The 17,746-nt window shown below is 38.8% G+C and overlaps 1 non-coding gene across 1 annotated transcript; it reads right to left on the bottom strand.

Annotated features, from left to right (window-relative positions):
- Positions 1-4,889: 4,889 nt before the first annotated feature.
- LOC111723956 lies at positions 4,890-4,996 on the bottom strand. Its single transcript, XR_002772357.1, has one exon. It is a non-coding gene; the product is annotated as a U6 spliceosomal RNA (small nuclear RNA).
- Between the last annotated feature and the right edge of the window lie 12,750 nt (positions 4,997-17,746).

Genomic DNA, 17,746 nt, shown 5'->3' with positions numbered 1-17,746 from the left:
CAATCAATACTCAACCACCCTGGCTAACAATAGAAACTGCTGTATTGATTTGTGGTACTTATAGGGGCAGAAATAGATTGTAATTTAAATTAAATTGCTCAGAAAATTGCCCCAGTGAGTCCAATTCCTAGAAGAATATTCTTACAGAACAAGGAACATGCTATTTTGTCGTGTAGGCTCCATCCTGCCTGCTCGGGCCCATAGAGGAGGCAAATCAGCAGCCAGCCCATTGCAGAGCAGTTGGGCACAGATGCACTGGTGGGCTCAGCCCTGTGAAGCAGGGGCAGAGGCGGGAAAGTGAGCTGCTAGAGGCCTGGAGACAGGGGCAGGGAAGGGAGAGAAAGGTCTCCGGAGGGAAAGACACGGGGGCTTTTGTGCCTATATATGAGTGGTTTTCAATTCTGGCTTCCTATTACAATTACCCACAAGCTATAAAAATACCATCCTAGTGCTCATCTTCTACCTGGACCAGTTAAATCAGAATCTGTACAGGCAGAGTCTGTGGGGCCAGAGATTTCTTCTAAACTCTCAGAGCTTCTTAAAGGGTAGCTTTAAGTTGAAAACAATTTCTGTATTATCAGCCTCTTAGGGGGCAAATAAAATAAGTTGACTGTTTGTATATTAATAGTATGATTTCTTGGGTACTGTAAAAAAAACTCCTTTCCCCTGACTTCCTCCCTTACCTGATATCTTAATGTCTAAAATTCCACAATTAGAGATGTATTCCTTTGACTTAATCAAATGATGACTTTGTTCTCTATTATAAAGCACATGCTTCAGAAAGGAGTGTAGGGAGCTGATTTGAATCACTTACTGTCTTAAATCACTCTTTGTGGGTATTTTAAGAGAGAAAGGAAAGACATTAAAGTCAGAGAGAATATTAGGATACTAGGAAGGGCAGCACTAGGGTGAGAATAGGAGAGGGGAAGTAAGTAAGGACTAAATTGGCCTTTTCCTCAGTTTCATCTGCCTCTGGTTCCTGAGGATGGCCCCTGTAGACTGCTGGGAGCAGGGGTCCTGTGGGTTGGGATACTCACCTATGAAACTTGGAGGATGAGATTCACCAGCTGCATGGGAGTAGCATCAGGGCCCTGTCCTGAGGATCAGAGAGCAGATCAAGGCAGGTACCATGAACTGATAAATGAGGAAACTGAAGCTAGGAGTGAAAGACACAGGGCTAGGAGTCAGGTCTCCTGACCTAATGCACCACTCCCCACTCCTAAATTGCTAAGTTGCCATTAGACATGATGCACTGGGTATTCTTAATTGAATTAGAATTAGGTATATTGGATTCTTGCTTCTCTATTCTTATGATGCTTTACTAAGAAGAGTGTGTTCCACCTCCATCCAGGTTAATACAAAAGATGAAAAGTCTCCATCTTTTTTAATGGTTGAATAGTATTCCATGGTATGCACATATCACAGTGTGTTAATCCATTCCTGGGTTGGTGGGCATCAAAGGACAAGGCTCCCTTTCAAGAGGTCAGACCACCCCCCCATTCCGTGGAGTTACTGTGTTCTGTAGGAGCTGTTTCTTCTCACTAGGGGCACTTACTGGTAATTAGATCTTTTTGTTCCCTGAATATAGAGGGTGCCCAGCTTATAAAGAAATTGTGTCTTAAAAACTCAGATGTGAGGTGATTATTTGTCATTCAGAATAAACTCTCTTATAGAAATAATATATTATATGGTGGTTAAGTTCCCAAGTCAATTCATGAAAAGCTTCCACCATAAATATTGCTGAAGAAATGTGATTATATAGAACCATCATGGACATAGGAGCTTTCAAGTCAGAAGTCTTAACTTGTAACTCCACTGCTTCTCTCTCTGCCCAAACAATCCATCAGGTACTCTCCCCTCAAAGATCTCTCTTCCCCACCAATCCTACCATAGCAACACTTTCGTATGTGGCAATAATGTCAGGGTATCCATCCCATGCATTAATGCATAACTCTATGAGTCATTTAATTTAATAAGTTTGGTCTTCAGGGTTTGGAGTAGGGAGGGAGAGAAACTTCCCTCTGTGAATTGATCATGTAAGCAATTATAACTAACTGGTCAACACATGGAAGTAGTCAACACAGGCAACCAGGCCTACTGTCCCGATACCTACTTGTGGTGCATGTCTGGTCTATGAAAATCAGGTCACCTTAATGAGGTACCAGTGTAGGGAGGTGGTCACCTATGGAGGTTCCAGTGTACTTTACATGCATATATATATGCATATATATATATGTTTATATTTATAAATGAGAGATACATACAAATCCATATGTTCACTTCCTAGCAAAATTGCTTCCATCTAGAAGATAAATTTTTATACTTAAAATTCAATCAAGAATACCCAGTGCATCATGTCTAATGGCAACTTAGCAATTTAGGATTTTTTTTTCATTATTTATTTTCTTATTTATTTATTCGAGTATTTCTTTATTTTTTGTGGTTTGGGATTCATTGAGAGTACAAAGAATTAAGTTACACTGATTGTGTTTGTTAGGTAAAATCCCTCTTATAGTTGTGTCCCGCCCCCAAGAGGTATGCTATACACTGTGACTCTCACCCCCCCCTTCTCCCATCTCCCTGATGTCTCATTCTCCTTCCTCCCACTTTGCATTAGATCATCTACTGCATTCGTATTAGAATTAGGTATATTGGATTCTTGTTTCTCCATTTTTGTGATGCTTTACTAAGAGGAATGTGTTCCACCTCCATCCAGGTTAATACAAAAGATGTAAAGTCTCCATCTTTCTAATGGCTTAATAGTATTCCATGGTATACATATACCACAGCTTGTTAATCCATTCCTGGGTTGGTGGGCATTTAGGTTGTTTCACATTTTGGTAATTGTAAATTGAGCTGCAATAAACAGTCTAGTGCAAATGTCCTTATGATAAAAAAAATTTTTTTTTTCCTTCTGGGTAGATGCCTAGTAATGGGATTGCAGGATCAAATGTGAGGTCTAATTTGAGTTATTTGAGGATTCTCCATACTTCCTTCCAAAAAGGTTGTATTAGTTTGCAGTCCTACCAGCAGCATGAAAGTGTTCCCTTTTCTCTCCACATTCACCCATGCCAGCATCTGCAGCCTTGAGACTTTGTGATGTGGGCTGTTCTCGCTGGGGTAATATCACAGTGTGGTTTTGATTTGCATTTCTCTGATGATTAGGGATGATGAGCATTTTTTCAAATGTTGGTTAGCCATTGATCTGTCTTTGTCAGAGAAGATTCTGTTCAAATCTTTTCCCTAGAGGTGGTTAGGATTGTTTACTCTTTTTCTGTTGATTAATTTGAATTCTCTTTAGATTCTAGTTATCAATCCTTTGTTAGATTTATATCCTGAAAATATCTTTTCCCATTCTGAAGGTTGAATTTCTGCTTTAATTGTAGTGTCCTTAGCTGTGCAGAAGCTTTTCAGTCCTATTTGTTAATTTTTGATGTTGTTGTGATGGTCGCTGAAGTCTTTGTCTTTCCTCAGTCCAACATTATCAAGAATTTTCCAAAACTTCTAGAAGTCATCAAGAAATACAGTAATGTCTCAAGGTATAAAATCAGTGTCCACAAATCATAGCCTTTTTGTTCACCAATAACAACCAAGTCGAGAAGCAAATCAAGGACACAATTCCCTTCACAGTAGGTTCAAAGAAAATGAAATACTTAGGGATATACCTAACAAAATAGGTGAAAGAATTATTAAAGCCTAAGAAAAGAAATCAAAGAAGACACTAACAAATTGAAAAACATACTATGCTCTTATCTGGGAAGAATCAACATTGTCAAAAAGCAATCTACAGATTCAATAAAATCTTCATTAAAATACCAACATCATATTTTGAAGAACTGCAAAAAATAGTACTTTGTTTTGTGTGGAACCAGAAAAGACTCCATACAACTAAGGCTATTCTTAGTAATAAAAACAAAGTCAGAGGTATCAATGACTTTGTAATATGATCGTCAGGCTATATTGCAAATCCACAGTAATTAAAACAGGATGGTATTGGCACAAAAATAGAGACATAGACATATGGAACAGAATAGAAAACCAAGAGATGAAACCAATTTACTTGCCATCTGATCTTTGATAAACCAAACAAAAGCATGCAGTGGGGAAAAGAATCCCTATTCAACAAACGGTGCTCGGAGAACTGGATAACCCCATGTAACTTGACCCACACCTTTCACCCTTTACAAGAATTGACTCAAGATACTAAGGGACTTAAATCTAAGGCATGAAATGATAAAAATCTTAGAAGCAATTTAGTATTTTAAAAATAGGGTGTAGGTGTATAGCATGCTATCTTTAGGGAGGCTTGGCATCTTAATAATAAGCTCAAGTGAAAGGGTGACTTCAGCCAAATTGTAGGTCCATGTGATAGATGTATTAGTGGAGAAAAAAATATGTTCCCAAAGGTGACTTTGAAAGATGGCACAGAGGTTTGAGAGGATGTGTTCTCCACAGTTGAAGACTTATGCCTTATAAAGTGAAAAATTTGTGTCAGGCTCTATAAAGTGATGGGGTTTTGAGCTATACAGAGCAAAAGCAAGTGGCCTTATAACAATTTTTTTTGAACAAACTTAAATAAATTTATTAATCTTTCACATTTTAGTTTCCTAATATGCAAAATAAAGATTCTTATAATACTGTACAGGCTTGTATGTGAATCGAATGAGATAATGGAGTAGTCTACAAAGTCAAGCCTTCAATAACTGACAAACAAAAACAATGACATAAAATAAAAACATTGATTTCTTAGTCTAAGCTGTATTGCTGTATTGTAGATGCAAATGAGAAAGTTTTCCTTCTGAGTTAATCACTCCAAGATTTAAAAAAAAAAGCTTTAATTGTACATAAATAAATTTAATAAATTCATAATCACATATCTAAAACAATTTAAAAATATGGAATGCTTCATGAATTTGCGTGTCATCCTTGTGCAGGGGCCATGCTAATCTTCCCTGTATAGTTCCAATTTTGGTATATGTGCTGCCGAAGCGAGCGCGGCCCTATAAGAATTAAAAGAACCTGCTTTCCAAACCACATGGAGGATCTTTTCAGATGAAAGGAAAGAAAAACAACAGCTGAAGCAACAAGAAAAGAAACAAAATCAGAGGTTGGAGGTCATCAGAGCAAATCCTCAACACTCCCGGCTTCTGATTTCTGGACTGTGGATTTCCTTTTAATTCAGAAAGGGCAAGAAGAAGGCAGCAATTATTTAACTCCCCTTTCCTACAAAAACACATTTCTTTCTCCAGCCACCTGCTACTAGCTGATGACACAGGTGCCGTCCAAAATGTGAACTAGTGTCTAAGTTCCTGTGAGGGACCCTCTGCTGCCCTTTAACTTTGAGGCTGTCTCCATCCACCCGTCCATTCAATGGATATGTGATGAGCATCTACTAAGTGCCAGGCCATGTTGTCAGCTCTGGGGAGAGAGCAGGGAATATGATGACAAAGTCAAAGTTTATTTTCTAGGGGAAACAGACAGTAAGCAAGTTTAATAGGTAATAATTATAGAATATAATGTCAGGGATAAAGGCTCATTAGAAAAATTAAGCAGTATAGGGAAATATAGCAAAGAAGACACACATAGCTATTTTACGTAGGATGACCCTGCTGGAGAGGTCGTATCTGAGTTGACATCTGAGTCCAGAGGAGTCAGCTACTGGAATGTCTGGGGGAAAGTGCCCAGCTGGAGAGCTCTGCTAGATCTGGCACCTGGAGGTGGCAACAAGCTTGGCATATTGGGAAAAAAGCAAGATGAACGTTGAGAGTCTAGTGGGTGAGGATAGTAGAAAGCTCTGAAAGGTAAGCGCTGGTTGGAGCACGTAGCATCCTGAAGACATCGGTAAGGAATATTTGAAGAGAAGTTAGCTGAAGATTTGGAGCAAGGGACGGACATAAAATTACTTGTATTTCACAAGTGACCCTGAAAACCCACTTCAGCTAGAGTAATAGGGATTAGATTTCTTCTTCTGCCTGAAAGAACTAAAAGACCAGATGAATTGTATGAAACTATGCTCCAGACATTAGAAATCACAAAAATAAGGATGACTGGGAGATGAAAACCAAGGAAGGTGAGACCTACAATTGCCCAGCTAGCCACCTAGCGAAAGTTTCCAGGTCATAGCACAAGAACAGGGAACCCAGGAAAAAAAGTCTAGTGATCTCAGGAGTGGAGGAGGATCACAGAGCAGAGTACCAGAGAATAGAAAGCTGTTCAGACAGAGGAGTCCGGGGCTCTGCAGACAACCCTCCTGGTCCTGTAGTGTTCAGCAGAGTGCTGATGAGGGCATGTGTGTGAGGAAAGCACCCAAACCTGGGGAAAATTGTTCTCCGAAGGAATGAAAGAAAACAGTAATCAGAACTCACACAGGGCCAGAAATAGTGCCTATTTCCAGCAGCTAGAAGGGAAAACCTCATAATTCACAGGACATCAGTCTTGCAGCATTTACGGAGGTGGGGGTGGGCGGATATTAACCGTACTAAATGCTGCTGAGATTCTTCTGACAAAGTTTAAAAACAAGATCCAAACTGAGCACCAGAACAAAACTCAAGAATATTTATAAGAATACAGAGATTACATGAATGAATTAAAAAGCAAGGACTTGGGTGGCGCCTGTGGCTCAAAGGAGTAGGGCATGGGCTCCATATACCGGAGGTGGCGGGTTCAAACCCAGCCCCGGCCAAAAAACAAACAAACAAATAAACAAAAGACTGTAAAAAGCAAGGCCTAACTGTATACTTTAAATGTAAAGATAAAAATAGGCTGAAAATTAAAAGGATGGACAAATACATGCCCTGTAACTAATACAAATACAACTTGAATGATCATATTAATATAAGACAGATTTTATTTTATTTTATTTTATTTATTTTTTTGAGACAGAGTTTCACTATGTCTTCTTTGGTAGAGTAATATTGCATCACAGCTCACAGCAACCTCCAACTCTTGGGCTTAAGCGATTCTCTTGCTTCAACCTCCTGAATAGTTGGGACTATAGTTGCCCACTACGATGTCCGGCTATTTTTTTGTTGTTGTTGTCATGTTGCTTAGTAGGCCTGGGCTGGGTTTGAACCCACCAGCTGCAGTGCATGTGGCCAACACCCTAACCACTGTGCTATGGGCACCAAGCCAATAAAAGACAGATTTTATAGTAAAGAATATTATAAAGAGGATTATTCCATAATGGTAAAAGGTTCAAGTCCTTAAGAAAGTATAACTGTACTCATTATTTATGTACTGGCTAACAGAAACTCAAAATACATGGAGCAAAAAATGAATAGAGTTGCAAAAGATATAGACAGAGTCATAATTATAGACAAATTTCAATACCATTCTCAGTAATCAATAAGTACAGAGACAGAATTCGGTAGGAATCTAGAAGACTTCAATATGATCAAGCAACCTGACCTCGTTGGCATTCATCAACCCCTCCACCAATAGGAGAATACACATTATTGTTAAGAGTACACTGTACATTTACCAAGGTGCAGCACATTCTGGGCCATAAAATATATTTCAATAAAATTAAATTTTAAAAAATTTAAATAATTCTGGTCATACAAAGTATATTCTCTGGCTATAGTGGAATTAAATAAGGGGTAAATATCAAAAGGTAGCCAGAAAATTCTCAGATATTTGCAAACAAACACACTTCTGAGTAACCCATGGTGAGAGCACTTGTAGTGAGAATAAGATGGAGTGGGTCAGGCTAAAGCTGACATGACACAGCTGGTCTGATGGGTTTGGGTCCTAAGTGACCTTCACTTTCTCTCTCCCATTCTTATTGTTTTGTAAATTTAGCTCCCACCCTAAAGATGTCCATCTTGAATAGTTTAGGAAGATTGATTAAAGAAATTGACTTTTGAATTAGAAATGTTGTAATAGGTCACTGAGTTGTGCTATTATGATAAGGCTTAATGTGGTCTTTGCTTTAGGAGGAATGATTTAGGAAATTAGCTTTGAATTAGAAATGTTATAACAGATCACTGAGTTGTGCTGATCATTATTTAAAATAAGAGTTAATGAGCGGTGCCTGTGGCTCAAGGAGTAGGGCACCAGCCCCCTATACCAGAGGTGGAGGGTTCAAACCCAGCTCCGGCCAATAACTGCAGAAAAAAAAAAAAAAGAGTTAATGTGGTCTTTGCTTTGCACCTTTATGTATAAAACTGTGATTTTGGAAATGGAAGAACAGAAGAACAGTCTTGGAGAGGCTACTGTTGCCATTCTCCAGAATCACTGGCCTTCTGACAAAGTGTGGTGGACCTATCCTCATCTCTGCATATCAGCTGACAGTGATAAGCAGCCATTTTGTCTGATAACAATGGGTCAAAGAAGAAATTAAAAGGAAATTCAGGAAGTATTTTAAGCTGAACGAAAATGAAAACATAACATATCATATTTTGTGGATGCTAAAGCAATATGTGGAAATGTCCTTGGTTCTTAGGCCAAAGAATGACCAGACACCCCAGAGAAAGGCAAGCATGAGACAAAGTTTATTGAGAAAGACAAAGATAGGTTTACAGAGTAAGAGCAAGATACAGGCTTATAGAGCAAGCTGCATTCACCATAGAAAACAAATGGGCCTCCATTGTTGTAATAAGAAAAGGCTTTGGTTATGGTTGAGGGTTCTGTTTTCTTTTGCCCGGGCCTGCTCCTGGTTTAGAGGTCACCCTGGAGCCAGAGTCTTAACTGTGCATGTGGAGCTCCCATGAGCCTCTCTGAAAGCCCACTGAGGAGGGTGGACTGCAATGTGGATTTAAGCTAATCACATAATAATTAGCCTTCAAGGTCACCTTCAAAATTCTATTGTACCTATGCAGGTTGGCCCATGGGCTAGCAAGTCCTCTACTTCCTTCTGCAGTTGACACACTAAGTTCTAATTGGTAGATTGATAGGGTGGTTCCCTCCTCCCCAGGTGTGAGCAATCACCCAGGACAGGATTAGAGTGAGCAGCACTGAGACTGGGCCTGGGGCCCCTGCTCTTGTCCTTTTGCCCCACAAGAGCCAGATTCCTATCTACTACCTAAGACAAATGAAGAAAGGTCTCTAACAATTGACTCTAGCTTCCACCTTAGGAAACTAGAAAAGAAAATCAAATTGAGCTGTGTAAGGTGAAAATGAATAATAAAAATCAGAGTGAAAATCAATGAGATAGAAAAGAGAAAAATAATAGAGAGAACTAATGAAATTAACAACTAGTTTTCTGAGATCGATATAATTGATTAACCTTTACTTTCACCTGACAGACCAGGAAAAATGAAAGAAGACAACAATTCCCAATAACAAGATTGAGAAATATTTCTTTAGTACATAAAGATATCAAGAAAATAACAAGGGAATATCATCAACAACTCTATGGCAGCCAACTGGACAAATGTGATGGATCAGACCAATTCCTTAAAAGACACAAACACCAAAGCTCATGCAAAAAGAAACAGAAAACATGAATTGCTCCATAGCTATTAAAGAAATTGAATTTATACTCAAAAACCTTCACATAAAGAGAAGTCCAGAGCCATGTGGCTTCACTAGCAAATTCTATTAAATATTTCAGAAATAAATCTTCTATACCAATTCATCCAGAAAATGGAAGAGAAGTGAACTTATAACAACTTATTCTGTGAAGCTGGCATTATTCTTATACCAAAATCAGGAAAAAGATCTAAGAAAGGAAAACAGATAAATATGCCTCACGAATATAGATATAAAAATTAAACAATTAACAGATAAAATTCAACAGGATATAAAAAGCATAATACATCATAACCCAATGCAGTTTATCTCAGGAATATATTTTTAACAACAGAAAATAAGCAATGGAATTCATCATTTTAACAGATTATTTAAGAAACATAATATGATCCTACCCATAGACTCAGAAAGGCCTTTGACAAAATCCAACGTGCATTTCTGGTAAAACCTATAGCAAACTAGGAATAGAAGGAAACTTCTTCACTCTAATGGCAGGCATCTGTGAAAAAGTCACAGCTGACCTCTAAGCACTTGCTGCTCTAAGTGTGATCCACCGATGGGCAGCGTTAGCATAATCCAGGAACTCACTAGAGACAAGAATCTCACACTCACCAGGACCTGCTAACTGGGAAGCAGAATTTTACCAGTATCCTCAGGAGATTTCAATACACATCCCAGGTTGAGAAGCACTGCTCTAAGTCTGATTTACAGGTGACACAGAATCACCTTCCTTGGGCACTCCGCACAGAGCCAAAGTTTTAAACATTTATTATATTCTAATTTGAACATCTGTTTCCCTAGATGTCCATGTATAAAGGAGATACATATATTCCATAGGTTGCTTTAAAAAATAAAGGTAAAAAATTAGGTAAGATAATGAGGCAAATGTTTAGCACAGCATCTGTTGTGTTCTTCCTCTTCTTTTTCTCCTCTTCCTCCCCCTCTTCTACTTCTTTTAGAGACAGAGTCTTGCTCTGTCACCCAGGCTGGAGTGCAGTGGTCTGATCACAGCTCACTGCAGCCTCGAACTCCTGGGCCCAGGCAATCCTCTACCTCAGCCTCCCGGGGAGCTGTGACTACAGGCATGAGCCACTGCACCTGGCTAATCTTTTTTTTTTTTTTTCTTTAATTTTTGGTAAAGACTACGTCTTGCCCAGGCTGGTCTCCGACTCCTTGTCTCAAGCAATTCTTCCACTTTTGCCTCCCAAAATGCTGCAATTACAATTGTGAGCCACTGTCCCTGGCCTGCTGTTGTTATTTCAAAAAGAATATGATTAAAATAAATGTTTTATCCTCAATAAAATAAAAATTTATCCTTAATGAAATGGATTCTTAGAAACTTACCATAAAAAAGGTATTTAGTCATTTCACTGATGATGAAACTAATCACCAAAATAGTCAAGTCATCTTTCCAAGACTGTGTGCCAGAGAGGTTTCCTGATTTCAGCTGTAATGTGCTTTCTGGAACATTCCAGGCTCTCACTTATTTAATTCCATACTACCACACGGTCATCTGTAAAAAAGGAAAAAACAGTCACTAATTTTATATTTCTCTTTGTTAACAGAATAAAAAAAAACTCAATGACTTTAACAATACAAAAAACTATGTTTTAGGAAAGTTTGTCAAAAAGAAAACCTAATAGCGTTTGCTTTAGATGCAGAAAGAAGAGAGTTTCCTTTTTTCTTTGAATACAGAACATATAATCAACAAAAGTTACAATCTCAAAAAAAAAAAAAAATCTCCCCAGTACTACTTAGTATTTTCTACTTTCTACTAGTAACTATGTTCCAATTAAGAGTATCTTTAAATGCAGCAAATTAGCAGAAAATTGAGTTGGAGAAAGGGGTAAGTGTTCTAGAATTGAAATCACAAACTGATCACTGCTACTTTGGTCTAGCCAAACTGGGTGATAACCATTTATTTGGCAGAAAAACATGAATATTAAAGTATTAAGTTGTTTTATATTAATTAGAATTTATAAATAACTCTCCGTGGTTATATATTATAACTAACACATTGCTTCACAAAGCCACATAATAATAGTTATAAAATGGTTAACAAATGATTTAGACAACTAAGTACAAAAGAATAAGAAATGAGAAAGGATTGAGTGGTTGTAATTTTGAAAAGAAATGAAGCTTTGATTTTTAAAGTGGTATTCCTGAAGGCTGAGCTCTTTTCTTTAAAACAAACAACAACAACAAAATCTCACCCCGTTCAAACTAGTTTCCTGTCAATTAAACAATTGAATTACATTTACTGTGTGGTAGAGTCAACTAATGGATTGTACAGAAATCCATGTTTGAACCAGATGAAAAAAAATTACTTGTTAAAAACAAAATTTGTTCTGCTTTTGTATCTGTATTATATCCTCTCCCTCTCCTGCTGGCATATTGAAAGGATTTGCCATTTTCTCAAAGGAATATAATCCAAATAAATGGAACACAAAAACCAGTGAACCTTGGCCCTCCAAGAGTACAATTTTAAAAAGACAATAATCAGATCATTACTCTGAAGTAAGAAAGCAAATATCTCACATATGAAGAAAGCTGAAGTGTGAGAAAATTGGAGATGATTTTTATTTTACTTTAAGTAAACCTAAACCCAGAACAGGGATGAAAAGTACAACTGCTACTTTGATCTAAAAGGCTAAGAAAGCATCTAGATAGCAGAGAGTTGGTACAACTGAGAAGGATTTTTTTAACAAGGATGTTTTAATGAGAATTAGACATCAAGTCCTTCTAATTCATCTTGCAAGGAAAAGAGAATGATGCAATCGGACTCAGCATGTTTTTTTTAAAGTTATAAATTCTAATAAGCAAGGTACATCTTAAGGAATGGTTCAAGATTCTTCCATTTGTATTCTTGGGAAGAACTTCTCTTAAGCAATTGAACCACTGTTACTTAGGGAAAGTCGTCACATATAGGAATGGTTAGAACAACTCCAGTGACGTGTACTCAGAGAGGTGTGGTATGTGTCGGGGACCTCGGGGCCTACAGGACAGGAAGCAAGTGTTGCATTCCTCGAAGACTCTCCTCTAAACTAAACTAAACTCTCTGTTCTTTCCCTCTTGATTCTCTCTCACTTCCAGATTTTCTTGGTAAGCCAGAGAACTGAAAAAAAAAAAAAAAAAAGAAAGAAAAAATAGAGAGGGTGAACTGGATCCAGAGTGCCATTTCAGAGCCTCCTACTTGGAATATTCTCTTTAACGGAAACAAAACAAAGTTTTAAGAGCTTTTTTTTTTTTTCTCCTTTTTTTGCTGGGCTGGGTTTGAACCCACCACCTCCGGCATATGGGGCCAGCACCCTACTCCTTTGAGCCACGGGCACTGCCCTAAAACAAAGTTTTAAAAACGAAAATGGGGGGGAAATGTCAGACAAAGATTAAAATCATTTCCACCATGAGGAAGCACCCCAAGATGGTCTGAACCTATTTATTCATGTCAGTGTATGAGACACAGTTATGCTCAATTAATATTTTCCAAATACATTAGGCAATGGACATAAATATGCACAAGATACGATACTGAGGGAAGAAAACAAACCTCAGCATAGCAAACAAACATTTCTAGGCAGAAAAGAAACTTTATGCTCTGTGGAGGCCTATGCAAATTCAATGCAAATACAATATTATGCATAAATACTTAAAGCCTCCTGTTTTATTCTCTTCATTGTGTGTCTTAGAAAAATGCCCTAGAAATCATTGGACAAATAACCATAAGTTGAAAAGGAATGCATTTTATTTCAACTCAGCTCTTTTTGTGAGCTTTAAGAGTGTTCACAGTTTGGTTGAAATAGCTCCCAGACATAAAAAGATAAAGCTTTGCTTAAAAGTCATCAAAGGAACATTATAGAAAGACATGGCTGCAGGGATTACGGCTGATGACAAATTTGTACCAAAAAAAAAAAAAATAATAAAGTTTAAATAGGGTAAACAAGCCAGACATGGGAGTGGTAGGGTTTTCAGAAAGCTAAGTCTGAGTTTACAATATTTTCATAACAAATGGCGTTTTTCCTTCTATTTAAATATTACTACCATGAATAATAGCACTAATACTATTGCCTCATGAAGAGGTGAATTATTTATTTAACTCTGATCATGTTACTTTGGAATTTCTTCAAATGCTTTATGAATGCTTCATTTAAAAAAAATCTATTAGAGTATGATAGTCACTTTAAATTTTTTCTTAGTATTTTCAGCAGACAAAAAATGCAAAAAGAAAGCAAAACATCTGTTTCCTGTGCACACAGTCACAGATCTTAGGCATCTCAGCTTTCTTGGGTTCCCCCTACATATACCTGTTATGGATGATTACTGTCTAAGTCAGAGATATCTGCCTATTTAGAGAAATTCCCTTTGTTGCTAAGTAAAAACGAACTGCTGGTTAAGCATTTTCTCCTAAAACTAATAATAATAATAAAACCAACCACCATAAGAAAAAAAAAGAGTGAGCGAGAGAAAGAGAGAGGGAGAGAACCACGGAGCACACATTCCTCCCATGGAGGGCTCATCCCCTCCATTTGTTCCCCCACGATGTGTCTGGGGTCGCAGAGGAAGACAGATGCTTCATTGATCAACGTGCGTTTCTCTGATTTGACCCTCCTGTGAGCGATGATGCTGCAAGTCAGTTCTCGCCCAGAAACAACCTCCTCGCTCTACAAGTGCATAATCCATGAGAAACATCTGAAAGTTCATCTTGGCTCACGTTTATAAAAACATACAGAGGATTGACTGCCCACGTCTCTTGCCGACAAGCAAGCCTTGTAATTTCTTGGATACCAATATAAAACTGTCCCGCCTGGTGAGTTTTGACATAGGGCACAAGTTAAAAGTTAACACACTTCACCCTTCTCCATGTCCCGTCCTTGAGGAGCCCAGTTTAATCCCCACAAAGGGGAGGATAAGAACTATGATACATGGCCATGGATCTGCTGCCACTGGGAACCAGCTGGCTCACACAGGGGCTTGGGTGGGGTGGGGTCAGCACACGTCTAGTCCAATAGCTTTCTCACCTTTTAGCTGATAGGCAACTGAAGTGGCTGATAATTCTTGGTTGTAGCAGGATTGCCTGATGGGAATTCCAGCTAACAGAGCTTTGAGACCACTTCATCTAGCTCAGCCTCACGACTTGCAAAGGAGGAAACCACGCTGTGCTGTGGGTTTTTCCACATTCTCCCTGGTAGTCGATAGCAGAACTGGAATCAGAACTAATGGCCAAGTCAGTGTTATAAATGACAAATACAGGGCAATCAAATTCTGAGACCAACGCAACTTAAACTTGACTGAAGACCACTCCTTGCATGCTGTATGTTCTAAATCGTGTCATTGCTGTCTACAGGAATAGTGCCCCGGGAGTTGTACAGCACAATAGAATGCAGGCGTATGGGTGGCCAGTGCTCCTCAACTTAGAAATCAAGGAGAGGGTCTTGAAAGGGAGCTTTGAAAAGAGCTGCCCCTTCCCACCTTGTACGGGGAAGACATCCTTTTAGTAGTGTGGCTATTTGAAGAATGACCGTGTTATTTAACGTCCCAATGGGGGCCCTTTGGGAGTGAAAGGAAGTACCAGTAATTACCTTGAGATAACAGGAATAATCAGAACTGTCTTAGACAAAACAGGTTGCATTCTCACCCTACTTATTATAAGAACTTCAGCTCTGTGGCCATCCATCCATCCATCTGTAGATCATTTTCTACTGTTTACGAAACCCTTACATCTGTTTTTATTCTTTTGTTCTTCAATAAACCAAGTCTATTTTTGAGGTTCTTTCCACAGTGCAATGGAGTCCACTTCGTGCTGTACAAATCTTAGGTTTGCTTTTGAGATTTTCAGGGCTGGAAAAGAGAGACCTGTTCTCTCCAGGACCGTGTACAGACCACAGCCCAGTCACTGAGGTATATGTAGTTCTTCTAATACCCTTTGCTTTGTTCTCTGTTAAAAATTTGAAGAGAAAACACAAAAAGAAAAGGAAAAAAACCTCTCCCTTTTTGAGCCATTTAGCAGCGTTTGTTTGGCCAGATCGGGAGCACATACTCGGTGACGTGGCTGCAGAGCGGGAGGGCTGCTCGGCTGGCTCCCAAGTGTGCAGAGTGGCAGAGCACTTCCAACCCTTGGCGGGCCAAGCCAGCCGACTGTGTGTTGATGTGGCAGACTGCGTGCCAGAGAGGCCGACTGGGCAAGTACTGCTCTGGGGAAAGCGTCCCGGGACGGGGTATGAGGGAAGTTACATGTGGACTTGAATGAGGATACACCTGGAGATGTATTTTTCAGACCTGGAAAAGACTTTAGAAACCAACAATCCAACCCTTATACGTTACAAATGAGGAAACTAAAGCCAGCAAAGTGAAGAGATTTGCCTACTAGAGCAGAGTCTGAAGTCAAATATTCTGATTCTTTTCTTCAGGGGCCTCTGAAGCAGTTCACGGGTGTTTTACAACTCCAAGGGCATTCCTCACCTAGGCGACAATGACATCATTTAGTATAGATTCCATCTGAAGGGGCGTGGTCTTCATTCAGTTTTGATTTGTTTCTGTCTCAGAAGTTTGATTACCCTGGATTTGTCAATTTACAACACTGACTTGGCCATTAGTTCGGATTCCAGTTCTGCCACTACCCTGCTATGTACGAAGCAGTGCCTTGGTCCCCTGCAAGCTGGGAGGCTGAGCTAAGTGAACTGCCCTCAGAGGTTCCTTCAGCTCCAAGTCCCAGTTAATCTGTTTTTTGGATTTCACCATCCTGATGTTTGAGATTATTTGAGAAAATATTACAGGAAAATAAACGCCAAAGCTGTAGGAAACTGGTGGAGAGGCAGATCAAAACAGACTGGGTTTCTGTTCATTTGTTTTAGGGTTTTTTTTTTTCCTTTTTCTTCCCTTCTCTAGTCCTCCTTCCTCAGATCCTTTTCTCCCTTCTCTTTATTCTTCATCATTTTCAAAATTGACATTTCTCATTCCTTTCCATTTATGTCTTGACTTCCTCAGCATAACATTTATTCTTTCAATACAAGAGCACACGAACTAAATGAAATATTAATATCAAAGTAATAGAAAAGAAAGAAAGAAAAGAAATACTGCTTCAAATCTAGTATGCCCAGTTTGCCTTTCTCTAGATGGTCAAATATTTATATGAAGAGTCGTAGATGCATCATCTCACTGGACCAGTATTCTTCAAACTTTTCTGTGGCACACTTCAATTATGTTGATAAAAAAAAGAGTAAGAAGAAGAAGAATATACTTACTGTGCTTCGAACTTCATTTGAAAATAATTCAATTAATGATCTTTAGAAATTTTTGTGGCACACCTAAGATCCTCTCCTGGCACACAGACTAAAAAATCACTGGACTTGACGCTCATACCTACCAGGTGCCATATGGTCATCAAGACACACTTAGGGCCTTATAAAGCTCACATACATGGGGGAAAATGCTATCGATGACTAGTAGGAATGTGTTTTTTCTCCCAGGAAGTTGAAAATAAAAAATGACAACAGGCAGCAGAGTGCGAGATAGCCTTGAGACCCCGAGTGTTCTACACAGACCCAATTCAGATTTGACCTGTGGGAATCAATCTCCTGTGAAGGTCAGAGATAGTCGTGGATCATAGCCTTTATCCACATCAGCAATTGTTGGGTATCATGAGAAAAGGGGGAAGTACGATACTTCTTAATGCTTAAATACAGCTTTGAGCCAAAAACAGCAACAAAGTGCCCCGCCCGGGCTACAACAGAAAGGGGGGGAGCAAAAGATTTTAAATTAATGGTAGTGATGTGGAAAGAATAGCAATGCTACGTTCTCGCGTTACCCTTCCCTCCCTTTTCCTGTAAACATACATGTGCTTTATTGATATTTTGCAGCCATATTTCTCACCAGGAAACTACGATCCTCCAGTAGTATTTTCACCGAGGTAAAAAAACTAAGTCTTGCACAAGTGTTGAGCAGCAACTCTCTTAACACAAAGAGAGCTTCTTTCATACTTTATGCCCCAGAGTTAGCTTATCGGTGTTCAAGGCTTCTAGGGATACAAAGAAACTCCTGTTTCTCAATGTAGATCAAACGATTTCATTTTTGGAGAAAAGCAGATTGTGTTAATTGTCGTTACGGAGAGGAACGATATCTCTGACTTTGCTCTGTTGGTTCTGAATGCGTAGATTTTTCAATTATATGCTGAAAGTATACCTTTCCCCCTTTTTATTATGCTTAGGAGAGCTGAAATGTATAGTAATAAAAAATCTCTTTACTCTTTCACTGGGGAAAAAATGGGCAGCATAAATATGCA

The sequence above is a fragment of the Otolemur garnettii genome, unplaced genomic scaffold (genome assembly GCF_000181295.1).
Source record: "Otolemur garnettii isolate 467f Iridium unplaced genomic scaffold, OtoGar3 scaffold00017, whole genome shotgun sequence".
Taxonomy (NCBI): Eukaryota; Metazoa; Chordata; class Mammalia; order Primates; family Galagidae; genus Otolemur; species Otolemur garnettii.
This window is presented reverse-complemented; position numbering and strand designations above follow the sequence as displayed.